Here is a 14,981-nt window from a genome sequence, read left to right on the forward strand (position 1 = left end):
CTAAGTGCTTGCAGCTGTCACTTGAGTGTATTCTCCTTGCCCAGTATATGTGGCTTGGCTGCACTTTTAGCTGGCTGTGTCCTCACTGTGGTGACAGTATGCCACGACTGATTTCCGTTGACTCACATTCATTGCAACCACAATGTGTCCTTCACAGAAAAGTCTGAGTGCTTTTTTAGAAGTGCTTGATCTCATCTAGTTAACGCTGCAGCAGAATCATGCTTTGCGTGCAGTTGGCTGATTATTTAAGCAGCGCTGCGAGCAGTTTGCTGATGAAATGAAAGGAGAGGAGATGCCAAAATTGCTGCGCTGACAGTGGTACAATGCACGATGATGTATGAGTACAAAATAGTGTTTGGATGTGGTTGAGACTGATTCAACTTTCTCTCTATCACATGAATCTTCAGCCTTCAGTTCTGATAAGACAAAACAAAACAGAACAAAAAATTGAATGTATAATAATAACCCAAGTCAAAAAAATAACTGACTAAGTCACTAAACTGATAGCTGAGTCCTTGTTTGCTGCTGGACGGTATTTCAAACCTTTGTCCTGCCAATACTTTCATGCAAATTAGTCACACTGGAACTGGCTTATCTATGAACAATCATAGGTGGCATTTGGAGTAGGGTGACATAGCGCCACATTATTTTCATATCTGCATAAACCACAGGCAGGTCCTTCCACGCAAACTCCCACACAAAAGCAAACACAAACGCCTCCTTGAACACACACAGCCACAGTTTATGTTTAAATAGTCTGGCACACTGCTGTAGTAGCTTGCACATTGCACTTTTCAAATGGTAGGTAATTACAGATATAAGATATTGTTACCTAATTCATTCAATATGGCTACGTTGCAAAGTTCATTCGTTCATATAAAGCTATAACTTTTATCACACAGGCCCAGGTATGGTTATAAAGGCTGATTAAAGCAATTATATAAGAGATCTTGTGAATGGGACAGATGTTCCATGAGGTAAAAACATCAGATAAAAGTGGCTTTATGCCATTTAGAGAGTTTATTCACATGATTAACGGCCATTCAGCTTTGCATTCGAACATTACCTAAGAAGCGCATCTGCATCAACCTTACTGGACTTTAATGATTCAATGCATGGATAATAAACTGAAGTGAGAATTCAAATGAGGCTCAAACTGGCTGTGAGGCTAGCTAAAGCAAACACCAGGACAGCTGGCAGAGAAATCATTGTGACTAATGGTCTCAGTGTGAGACAGGAGCACGGCTGTGGGTGGTTGTTTCAGCATGCTAAGAAGAACAGACTTTGTTTGCCTTTCTATAGCATGCAGCCGTGACTGTGTGATTCTGGAAGTGTTAGAGTTGTTTGCTTTGCTTTCATTGCTGTCGTAGTGTGACACCAAGACCCATATATTAAAAAGAAAATGCTGTTGTACTTGTTTTCCTCCTGACAATGAAAGGGCATTAACAATGGTCCAGAACACATTAAAACATAACTGCTTTTAAAAGTGGGTGGGTATATGGGGCTGTATGCTATGCAATGCCTCTCTGTCAACTCATACTTTGACTTTATTTGGATTCTGCTGTGAATCCTCTGCAATGCTTGACCTAATGCTCTGTGACCTGCCCTCGGGGTGAATGATCTGATTTGCCCTTCCCTTTTCTTTGACTTCTGATCATATCCACCTCAGAGATAGAAAATGGTTGCACAGCTGTCATAACTGAAGCACAGCGCAGCGTGATGGGAGTGCATGTTTTTGCTATTATCTATTCCATCTGAGCCGGAACAGAATACTAAACCTCCACTGCATCCCTTTTTTTTCTCACAGACCGCTGCATGATCAATACCCACATCAAAGGCTCTGCGGAGATAGCAGGATTCTTTGAAGCATGTTTGTGGAGCTGGATTTGCTGAGCTAACACGGTCCACACAGAACCCCCTTGAATAAGCTTGTTTGGCTAGCATCCTCTCTGTTTGTAGAAGAACTGAGTGGATTCTAATGGAGAACAGACAAGGCCTCTCCCTTGTCTTTTTCCTCCCTTTGAGCAGCTAAATGCATCCGTAGTGCCAGTGCGTTTTGCTCATCTGACATATGCTTCATTGCATGCCAGCTCAAATATTTATCTAATATCAAACTGGCTGTAGTATTTTGGAAGAACTGAAATGCCAAGAAATATTTCTCATGGAAGACAGAAAATATCATGCATCATGTTTCGCAGTGCCAAGTGCAAATATGCCTGGTAATTAGTGACTGAAAAGAGATGGAATGCAGACAGCAGTGATGAGGTGCATACCTTGTACTGACACTTGAACAAGCAAGAAAAAATCTCCTAAAATTGATTTCCCTGTACTTAAAACACAGCTTGTGTTCTCAGAAAACTTTAAACTATTTACAAAAATGCAAACAAACAAACAAAAACATTGCATTTGTAAAGTGTGTGTGGGGGGGGGGGGGGGGGGGGGGGGTGTATTCAATGCACAGAACCTCTGCTCCTTGTATGTGGCAAGCTCTTTAGATCACTGATTTTTAAATTCACAAATTATTGCACCTTTTTGTATGTACTTGCACTATTTTGTACATGCAGCAGGAAGGTTTGACTTTCCAATCAGCTTTGGCTCATTTGAAAGTGAAATGTGGGAAAACGCTGACATCTTTTTCTCTTTCCTCCAAACACCAGGGGCACCACTAGATTTGCATCCCTGTGTCTCACTCAATCTCTTTTTCTTCCTCATTTACATTATGGATGGTTCATTTAGCTTACATGACCAAGTGAATACATAACCCCGGGCAATTCAAAATACCGTGAGGGCCTGTAGGGATAGAATGAAACCACATAAGCAGAAAAGATTGCTGCACTGCCATCTGCAGCAGCCTGCAATTCAGCTCTTTCCCCTTTCATGTGGTTGACAAACATGGCCTGCAGCTGACCCAGATGGCTAGGCTCAATGACCTGTATTAGTTATATACAGTGAGTGATGACTTACAGAAACATGATTTAATGCCGAATAGACCATTTCTAAACATCCCCTGAACAGCGATTGTCCATGCACGATTGTATCTGCCTGTGGATTACAATTTCTCTTCCGTAGAGTATGAAGGGTCACTGAATGTTTAGATAAGTACTAAAATGATCATATAGCCTTCTGATTTACCAGATGTCAGCCTAAGTGGAAACTTCCTTGAGATTTTGGATCAGCATGGTTGGTAGTACTCTCCAAGCCATCACCAAACGAGAGATTTAACAATCCTAACTAACATCATCTAAGGAACTGCACATGTTTTCCTCATTGTACTGGAAACCACTTGAAACTTTAGTTGCTCTACACTTGATAGGGATCCTGGAGCTGTTACAATGATTATTTCAGAATTTTACAAGCTTTAATCAATTAGACCTGAGGCACCCTCTAAACATAGATCTACAGTTAAGTCCACAAGTATATTTATCCTTTCAAGTTCTTCATCCATAAAAGCAGCACATTGTGAGATTGTGAGCCACAAGGACACCACTTTTTTGTGATTGTTGAAAGTCTTCAGGGCACAATATAGTTAACAAATATGCACAGCAGGAATTCAAGTACTCAAAGTAAATGGAGACGTATGAATAAAGAAGATAGTTTAGTAAATAACAGAGATTTTGGACGCAGTCTGTGAACTGCGTACGTGAGAGATAAAGAGCTAAAAGGCAGGCAAGTAGGTGTATGTGCTGAATAGTTTTCCTATCTGTGTGTTTTGTGTGTGTGTTTTATGGTTGGGTAAAGCTGTTAACATCATGGCTGCAATGTGTAACTGTTGATAAGGATTTAATACCTGCATTCAGATTAAAAACGTGCTCTGGAGCATAATGCAAGTGTTTATTCCTGCTGCCAAGGAGTTCGACTACACTTTGTTTTTTCATCACAGAGACAAGCCAGTTTTACAACCTCAAGGACTAAATGAGCTTAATTGCAGAAATGGCACTCACATAAAAAACACAACACTGCCCACATGGAACAAGAAGGCTGTGTGTGATTTCACAGAAAGACGTTTCCCAAGTGTCTGTTATTGTGTATTGATGATAAAAGTCCCAGTGTGAGAAAACATTTGTTTAGGGACCAGGTTGCGAAGTCCACCTCTGCACCCTCACCTCTCTCATCAGCTGTGGCTCTCTTGCTTTGCTTTACATTTAGCACCACTGCTCCAGCCTGGACAGGTCCACGTCTGTTATCTCAATGATGTTCTAATTCTAGTCAAACAGTTCTGTGTTTGACTCAATAGAGGCAGTGTTAGTCAGGAGAGTCAATATTAGCAGAGCACACAGAGCAGAGCTGGTGTTAGGAGAGACAGAAGTTGTGTGTGTGTGTGTGTGTGAGGTGGGTGTGTATATGACAGGATACACGGTTAAGTGTGCTCTGTTAGTGAACCTTGACCGCCCGCTGCAGTAATAATAATAAAGATAATAGGAAAACGGAAGAAGGCTAACATCTGCTTACTTTTGCCCCAGTGGCTTCCATGTTTGAAAAGAATGACATTTCTTTTATCACCTGTCTCTCATGTGGATGTTATTGTTAGACTTCAGAGTTCCAGCACTCAGCCTTTCTCATTCCTCAGCGTGCGGGCCGAAGGCGCCCTGCAGTCGAGCCTGAACCTGCTGACAGTCCTGTGAAGCAGATTTTGTTTCAGTTTATTCACTGTCAAACAGCTGCCAATATCAGCGGCCTGATTATGATATTGCCACGATCAGTTTGTACAACCGCCACATCAATCCTTCCATTCAGTAAATGTGCTGTGGAAGTGTAAAATCAAAGTGAAGTGGCTAAATGTAATTCACAGTGATTTCACCACATAAAACATGCAGCAGCCTGAAGAATATTTATGTCTGAACGAAGTTTTAATTACATGCAGCACCTCAATAATATTTCAGTTTTACATCATTTGCAGTTATGAAGTCAGAGAAAATTATAAATCAATCAGCCAACAGCACCTTCTGCTTGTTTAGGATTCATCCTGCGGCACAAATGAATCTACATAAGATAATAGAGTAAAAAAACCAATGTTGAACTTCTGCATCTGTTTCACACTTTAATTAGAGTATGTTGACTACTCCAGTCTTTTTTCGGTTGTAAGAAAGCTCCTACAGCCAAATTAATAACCGGTCTTACGCTGCATAATTGAATATATTGTATATTGAAGTATAACAGAACCAAGAGCAAGTAGGAAGTGGACACAGCGGGTTGCTATTTAAACAGACTACGACACTGCAGTTGTGTGGTTAGAGCAAGCTGCTTTACTGTCATGTCAGAATAGCCTAGGGCCAATTTTCAAGTTTGACAGGGTTTTAATGCAGCATGCCATGCACAACAGAAGCCGTTTGTGAAAAATATAACAACGCTCTTTCCATTTTATGACATTTTCTATTATTTCTGTTTTCATACTCATCTATCTAAACTTCAAATGCTTTGCCATGCTAATATCCAAAAAGAAGCCTCATATGAAAAATGCACAATCTGCTCTGTCTGCTTCATTTACGATGCATTGTACTATCGATACTAGCTTTTTCGACTTTGTGCTGATTAAAAGTTGGATGGGCTCTTTTTTTTTTTTTTTTAGCCTGGAGGACAAATTTTAAATTTTGATCCATCAGACTACAGGGAAGTTTTTTTTACTTTGCCTCAGAGCAGCTCAACTAAGCTCAAGGCCAGAGAAGGAGAACATTTAAATTGCTTGATTTTATGTTTGGTTTTTTGTATTGGATGGCAGACTACAGACTGGGACTCAATGAGGGCTGCCACGGACAGTTTGGATGAGTATACGGACACTGTGACCTCATATATCCACTTCTGCGAGGACAGCATTATACCATCACGCACCAGGGTGAGTTTCAACAATGACAAACCCTGGTTTACTCCTAAACTCAAACAGCTGTGGCTAGAAAAGAGGGAGGCCTTCAGGAGTGGGAACAAAGACTGCTACAAAGAGGCTAAATACAGGTTTAGCAGGGAAGTGGACACTGTTAGATCACAGCACTCTGAGAATATGCGACAGGAAATCTCAGAGAACGACCCGGCCTCAGCGTGGAGAAGACTTAGGCAAATGACCAACTACAAGCCCAAAACCCCCCACTCCACTGACGACCTGCGAACAGCCAACCTCTTAAATGGATTCTACTGTCGCTTTGATGGACCATCAGGCAGCCCTCACACCTCCACCAGCCCCAGTCCCAACAACAACAAAGACTCTTACCCCCCCTCCTACCCCGCCTCAGAGGAGAATGCATCATCAAGGACTTCCACAACGCCCCCCTCCTTCCCCACCCCCACAACCTTTTCCATTGGGGAAGAGCAGGTGAAGAAGCAGTTCGAACGTGTGAACCCCCGGAAAGCCCCCGGCCCAGACGGTGTCTCTCCAGCCACCTTGAGACACTGTGCAAACGAGCTGGCCCCAGTGTTTACGGACATTTTCAGTGCCTCACTGGAGGCGTGTCACGTGCCGGACTGCTTCAAAAATTCCACTATAGTTCCTGTCCCCAAGAAGCCAAGGATCACTGGACTTAATGACTACAGACCTGTGGCACTGACCTCTGTGGTCATGAAGTCATTTGAGCGCCTGGTTCTGTCCCACCTCAAATCCCTCACGGCCCCCCCTCCTGGATCCCCTGCAGTTCGCCTACAGAGCCAACAGGTCTGTAGACGACGCCATCAACATAGCCCTGCACTTCATCCTGCAGCATCTGGACTCACCGGGAACCTACGCCAGGATCCTGTTCGTGGACTTCAGCTCTGCCTTCAATACCATCCTCCCAGACCTCCTCCAAAACAAGCTGTCCCGGATGAACGTGCCTGATCCCATCTGCAGGTGGATCACTGACTTCCTGACGGACAGGAGGCAGCACGTGAGGCTGGGGAAGAACATCTCGGCCTCCCGGACCATCAGCACTGGCACCCCCCAAGGCTGTGTACTTTCTCCTATGCTCTTCTCCCTGTACACCAACTGCTGCACCTCGAGCCACCAGTCTGTCAAACTTATTAAGTTTGCGGACGACACCACCGTTATTGGACTCATCTCTGATGGGGATGAGTCTGCCTACAGGATGGAGGTTGAACGTCTGGTGTCCTGGTGCAGCTACAACAACCTGGAGCTGAACGCCCAGAAGACAGTGGAGATTATTGTGAACTTTAGGAAGCACACAGCCCCACTCCCCCCCATCATCCTGACTGACATCCCCATCACCACTGTGGACTCATTCCGCTTCCTGGGTACCACCATCACCCAGGACCTCAAGTGGGAGCCCACCATCACCTCTGTCATCAAGAAGGCCCAGCAGAGGATGTACTTCCTGAGGCAGTTGAAGAAATTCAACCTGCCAACAAAGACAATGGTGCAGTTCTACACAGCCATCATTGAGTCCATCCTCACTTCTTCCATCACCGTGTGGTACGCTGGAGCCACCACCAGGGACGTACAGAGGCTACAGCGTATCGTGCGCTCTGCTGAGAAGGTGATCGGCTGTACTCTCCCATCTCTCCAGAACCTGTACGCCTCCAGGACACTGGGCCGTGCGGGCCGGATCGCAGCCGACCCTTCTCATCCTGGTCATGGACTTTTTGAGCCACTCCCCTCAGGCAGAAGGCTACGGTCCATCCGGACCAGAACCTCTCGCCACAAGAAGAGTTTCTACCCCTCTGCTGTTGGACTCATGAACGAGAACTCTAGGCCATAAACGCTCTGTCTCAGTCACAGGACCTGTGCTTCATGCAAAAAGAGACAAACATACCAAAGCTACTTTACTGTCACTTTAGCATACTTTCTGGATTATGCTCTAATTCCATACCCATCCTGTATATTTTGTAATTTTGTGTTAAAGTGTAGAGACTTTATTTTGTTTTAAAATTTTTATTTTATATTTATTGCATGCTTAAACTTATAACTTATATTGTTTTTATGTCTGCACCAAGTACCGCAGCATTTTCCTAATGATGTGAACCTGTTCACTCATATGGCAATAAAAAAACCTTTCTGATTCTTTCTTCTGATTCTGATTCTGATAAACTTTCATTTGTAATGAGCTGCATTGACATTCATTGGACTTCAGAAGTAATATCTGTTTTATCCTTGCTTTTCCAGTCTGCCTTCATTTGACCATCGCTGAACTATTTCCAATAAATCACAGATTTAAATAACTCACGGTTCATTGCATTCTGTTGTTATTCTTTTAACTTTTTCCCTCTGATAATATAGTATTTTGTTTCATTGGAATATGTGAATTTGAGATGTGAATGCTTCTGATGTTTACAGAAATACTGTAAATTATAGGGAAAGCTTTTATATCTGTCAAGCAGCTTTTTAAACCAGAAATATGAAAACAGCTGTGATGGCAGCAAACAGCCAGTCATATCTGACTGAGCCTGTGGCCTTGTTAGCGGTAATAACTAGTGTAAACAAACAGCAGCAGTGTATTTTAAGGTCATCACTAACATCAACCAAAAGCTCCCAGTCAGCACAAAGCAGTGGCTCTGATGTGGCAGCACACTCCTCCTATTTAAATCTGCTGACATGTGAAAAAGCAACATTAGCTAATGCACTACTTAAAGACCATAATTGCTCTTTCCCCTACTGTTAATGAATGCTAATTAGAAGTCTGGAGCAGTTTGTGGCGTGTGCTGGCTGCTCTTCTAATGTGCCGTATTGTTCCTCTCCTCGCTCCAGCTCAGCACTAATGCTGCTGTGCCAGCTATTAAAGTCAGATAAGCTATCCATCTTTAGCATTGCCAGCCAAAAAGCCACTAATAGCTTAGCCACAAAATTGTTAATTTCCATGGTTTCCTTTCCCTGTTTGAGTACTGGCTCTCAGTGTAAAACAGATACACTGAGGGAGATATTTCTATTTGACTCCACAGTGTTACTTCTGCACAGTTTTCTTTTCTCTACACACATTTACCAGCTTCATCATCACAAAACACCAGGAAAGCAGGCTGCTATATTTGTGGGTACCTCTTTAAAAACTTGTTTCAACATGGCACTTGGAGGCTGTTAGTAAAGCCTACCAACTGTGTAAAAGTTCCCCTTACATGCTAAATCTGTATATGACTCTTAAAACAGAAGTGCATTAAGGGATCCATCTTGTTGGCTGTAATAATGTGATTTAGTCCCTGAAACAATCTGACTGTAATGCGACTAATCACTCCCACACGTTTAACGAGTTTTAAGAGACATATTAGCTGTGATATTATTCTCATTCCAGATTGCTGTTAATTTTACGACTGGTTTTAAGATCTGGCATTTATCCATCAGCCAGTTCAGGCTATACAGGCCACTGGAGATTTGACTAGTAAAATAAGTATGCAGTACAGAACAGAGAAACAATAAAGCACACTTCTTTTATGATACTTTATATTTGCACTTAAATAGATTTTTTTTCTCTTTTTAGAACTAAGTTAACTATTCTAGGGTAAAGCTAGAAGATAGTCTCTTTTATTGAACTTTTATTGTTCTCTGATGTCGTCTGCCATGTATGTGGTCCCACGGCAAGTGTACATAAATGCCTCAGTCTTAGAGAATAAAAACACAACAGGTATACACATATATAGGTAAGGTGATTAGATATGAGTTCCTTAGCTAAGCTATTATTTTTTTATGGATTGGCTTGTATAAACACTGGCTTGATCCCAATGAACTGGCTTGAACTGATTTTGTCCGCAAAGTGCCCTGAGGTGACTTTGCTGTGAATTTGAACTATGCAAATAAAACTGTACTGAACTTAATACCAATCAAAACACAGTTTTTAATGATATATTATAGTTTTTCTGTCATTGACCACAAATTTTGCTACATGCTACATCTTTAAATATGATGAGACAAAATATAACAAAGAGCAATTAAAGAAATCTTACCTTACATTTAGATTTTAGAACACTTAGACATTAGTGTGGGCCCTTTTGATAAAATTCATGTGACTTAGATGATGTCCCACTATTCACAGCATGTGGAAAGTGTGAACGATCTAGTGTGCTACTGAATTATTGATGACAAGCATTTTGGTTTGGTGATTGAACAACAGCTGGGTTTGTGTATGTGGCACACTGCAGTTTTTCCAGGAGCAAATCAGGTCAAAAGCAGCCACATTAATAGTATGTTTAATAAGGTTATTTTAAGAGACCTGGGTGCAATTTGTTTGGAGTTCATCCACAGTGAACCAAATAATGAATTTATATGTGAGTGTATAGAAGTATGTACTCCAGTGAGGGGTGGCATAGTTCTTATTTAGACAAATCTTTGGTAAAGCACACATTAACTGCAGGCATGCCCCTAGAAACACAAGCTAAAGCAACTTCCCACCCAGATGTTTTGACACCCACTGATGCAATGTCTGGGTCTTAAACATATAGAGGTATCTGATTTTACAGGTCTGAAAGTAGATTAATCAAAGTGCTCAGTGACTGTGAATTTAACGGCTCCCTCATGAAATCATTTTTGTCTCACTGTCCACTGAAGGGTACGGATAAGCAGATAAATCAGTGAGTGTGTTTCACTACAACAGATTTGTCTTTTGCAAGAGACGAAAAGGTCTTGGCTGAGAATATGGTAGCTCAGGAGGTGAATGGTTTGTAGAGCGTGTAAGAGTTATAGTCTTGTAGATGTGCAACCGTACTCTGTGGGTGTGCAGCGTGGGAAGACTGATCATCGTGCTTTGTTTGACATGTATAAAAATTAGGTTTACTACTTCCCTTTGACAGTCTGGTGTTAAACTCGAAGGCTGATAAATTTGGCAATTTCAAAAGTCACCTATATTTACTCTGGGGAGGGGTGTGTTACTACAAAAATGATGGTATACCAGCCTTTAAATTTTCCCATTTCCCATTAAACAGTTATTCTTTTTTTTTATTGGAATAAGATAGATGCAAGTTTTAACTTGAGAAATGACGGATATTCTTAGATGGTGCATTGTGAAGAGTATTTCCTGTTCTTTCACATGTTTTCAGGCAAAACCATTATTTCAATCGCTGCTACCAATTTTATGCTGTTGTTTTTTTTTATCATTGATCAATGTATTGATGTTTTGTTTTGTATAAACTGTTACAAAATAGATAATTGTCTTGCAAAGTAATTATTATTTCCCTCAGTAATTTACTGCTACCCAGATGGGATTAGATGTACCACCTCCTAAAAGTTTTGACTCAGATGGTGGAACTCCACCAACCATGAACTCAAAATCCAAAATGGTTACCCCATGTAAAAAAACCCAAACAAAACAAACAAAAAAAAAACAAAAACAAAAAAAAAAAAAAAAAAAACAGTGATAGTCTCTGTAATAATCTTAACACTTTTGTGTTTGATTAGACTTTAAAACCCCCAGACAAAACAAATCTTGAAACCACGGGCTATGATATGATTTAGCTTTTTTAAGTTTAGATATTCATCATTTTGTAGATTTAAGGAATTAAACAATTGTATGTAAAGAACCTGAGGCGTAATTTCATCTAAAGTTTAGCATGATGTCACACGCCATCTCTCAGTGTTGATGTCCAGCCTTGTGTTTGATTGACTCAGTCTGGTTTGAAGCTAGCACAGCATAAATGTTATAAGTTACTTCGATATGTTCCATAACAGCAAACTTTGCAGTGAAATGATTTAATTTTTGCCTCTTTAAAAATAATTATTATTCATGTCTTTGCCTTCACATAGTGACCAGCACACAGATCAGGAACTCCCCATATATCCATTTACTGGAAGGGAGAAAAGGAAGTCCAGACATTTTAGTTGTTGTCTGCTAAGGGACAGTCATTAGACTGGAAGTGATGAGTTGCTAGATTGAAAGCATGTTAGCCTGCTGTATTTAGATGTTACCTCAAAGTATCTTAGTCCCCAAATACTGGAACCTCACAGAGTTGGTGTGGTCATATTACTTTTATCTGCATCATGCACATTCATTCAACCATTAATAAGATGTAATTATACACTCATGCTACTCAGGTGGCGATGTTAAGTTATCTGTGAGTCTATTCTGAACACTGGCAACAGAAAAAAGCATTTGCAAGCAGACAAAGAAAAGAAGGCTAACCATGTACTTTGCTGTATTGCTGTACACAAGTGTGAAATGTTACCCGTGATCCTGACAGACTTGGTGTCTGTATCACATTACTTTGACTTTTTATGTTTTAGTCTTGAGGTCACACTGCCGACTCGTCCAGGGTGTCCCCCCTCCTCTCGCATCTGGGATAGGTTCTAGCCCCCCTATCACCCTGAATTGGATTAAGCAAGTAGAGAGAATGGATGGATGAGCCTGAGATCACCACAAAAACTTCTAAAAAGAAGGAACCAACACCAGCTGAACTGAACCGTGAAACTAGAACTAATGGTACTCTACTTTGCATATACTTTCAGGCGTCACTATCCTGCTGTTTGACTGACAACATCTTTACAGGTTTGCTGAAAACCCAAATTTAGACATGAGCTTTTCTGCCAGCCACTTCTTGTCCTCTCCAGAGGAGCATGACCCCTCAGAGAGCCATCACCCTGAGACAGGAGTAATTTAGATCATAAACCTGACAGAATACTTGAAGAAGTGTTTGCTCTTCCTCTCAGAGAAATTGTATCTACAGCATCCTGTAATTGTCAGCAGTTTCTCAGTGATGTGCCTGCGGGGTGGGGTGGTAACAGAGTGTTGATTGACAGGAGGCTGAGTGGTTCGCAATATGTCCTAAGGCTCTTTCTTCAATCCAAGATCAGTAGAGCAGTTGACTCACACACATTCATTTCTCTACACTTGACGGCACAACACAGCCTCTAACTAACAACTTAACAATCTGTGGAATGTGGCTTGACACTAAGGTGGAGGTGGAGGGATGTGATTGGGGGGTAAGTCTTAATGAACTGCAAACCACAGGACTCCTGGGCGCCAGCACCTCATGTAACAGTGACTATTATTATTATTATCATTCCATCTCTTGCTTTATTATTACTCTCATGTCTGGCTGTTGGCAAAACAACAGCTTGTTATCTGAAGAGTGATCAGCATGTGCAAGCAGAGGGTTTGTCCACTCGAATTCCCACAACAGATTTCACATTTCGGTGTCATGCTACAGGTGTGAGCATTCCTTTACAAACCAAGCAGGAATGGAAAGATTGCCCTGTGAATGAGGGCAGGAAACCAGTTTAAGATTCTTTAGATTAGCATTACCTTGGAACCAAAGGTCACACACACACACACACACACACACACACACACACACACACACACACACACACACACACACACACACACACACACACACACACACACACACACACACAAAAGTAAAAACAAAACAAAAGACAAGCACCATCTATTTTCCATCTACTTTATCCTTCTGTAACCACGTGCACACAGCGGACAAGCTGTGTGTTTTTTTTTAATACAACCTGTGAAAAAGATAATCCGAGACCTTGTTACACCTCTTTAAGACTTAATTACTACCAGTCAGAGGTTTGGAATCTTCCTTCTTTTACAAGACCTGTAATAGCTGAAAGCATCAATCCTCTGTGTGGTGTAGCTCATCAACCTAAAAGGGTGGATAAGTAATCTTGCAGATGGAAGATAAGAAGAAAACTGTGAGCTAATAGAACTATGCATCTTGTCTTAAATCTGTGTACTTTTGTAGGCAATGCTATACCACACTGTTTTGCCTTAAGCAAAGGAGGCAGGAATATGGAGAGCTTAAGCAACTTGGAACCTCACAAAATGTTGCATTATTACAGTATTGTCAGCTGTTTTCCTTCTAGGCCTACATGGTTTCCTAGAAATAACTTAAATATATTACTGAACTCTTTTCCCAGTTATGATGTTGTGAAGATAGTTGTCCACTTTTTTTTTTTATGAAGCTTTGCATTTATTAAATGCGTTGAAGCATTTAATGTTGGCCCCTCTTTCTGAGCACTCCCTGTCGAAATAAAAGCTCTGTTTAGAATAAGGAAGACAGATTGGAGCTCTGGAAATACACCACTACACATGTGTGTGTGTGTGTGTGTTCCATTTTATTTATTTATTCATTTTAAGTGGATTTGTGTTAAGTATGTATAAGAAGTTAAATGATGGCTCAAAATGCCAACTACAGGTAAAACACTTTCTATTCAAATACTTCAAACAACCTCATAAAAGATTCTATGGCAGCAAGCTTGCAAGGGTACATCCCTAAACATAACCAAGATGGCCTACATAATCATAAAACACATTCACACTTGCACTTTACAGCAGAGAATTAATCAGGTGAGATGTTTTTTCTCAACAGAAAATACTCCTGGGTAGAGTGCCCAGGAAGCACATAAAAATGTGCGTTGTGGAAATCACACCATTTGTCTACAGCATGTGAAGAATGGTGGACAAGATCCCTATCTTTCTGTAATGCCAACATCCATATTAATGTTGACGTTAATATAAAGTTTTGAAGCTTCGAATGATTACCTTCTGTCTGTATGAAAAAAGGAGAATCTAATGTGAATGTCAGACATTTGCATATTCACAAGCAGCACCATTGAGAATAGTTTAAATCTGGATATCAGATTTGGGTTGAAACAAATCATTTGACTAATATGCAAACATAACCAATATATAAAAAGTCATGATAACCATTGCAATATAATTGCATCATTTCTAGAAGTGAAAGTTTTCCAGGTAGTTTGAAGGCAGTGTCCCAGTTGTCAGTTGCTCTGTGCTGAAACGCTCCTGTGTTCAATCACAGTGTGACGGTGAGGGGGAGGCTCATCGCAGCATTTCAAAGGTGAGTGATTTATATGGCAGCTGTTCCCCAGTGTGCCGTTCTGAATGCCCGTCCCCCATGTTTAACAGCTGACAAACACATGCTTTTTCTGTCACATCACATTTATGGCCTCACACACAATTCTATTAGTGCAACCTCAACCATACAAGGATATAAAGAAGTTTTTATGAGGCATTTATCTTAGTCAATCAAGCAGAGCGACTACCTCAGCACTGCACACACTGACATGGCAACACAGGCGTGGCTATGATAACACTGATTTGAAGAGCAAA

Source organism: Melanotaenia boesemani, chromosome 10 (genome assembly GCF_017639745.1).
Source record: "Melanotaenia boesemani isolate fMelBoe1 chromosome 10, fMelBoe1.pri, whole genome shotgun sequence".
Classification (NCBI taxonomy): Eukaryota; Metazoa; Chordata; class Actinopteri; order Atheriniformes; family Melanotaeniidae; genus Melanotaenia; species Melanotaenia boesemani.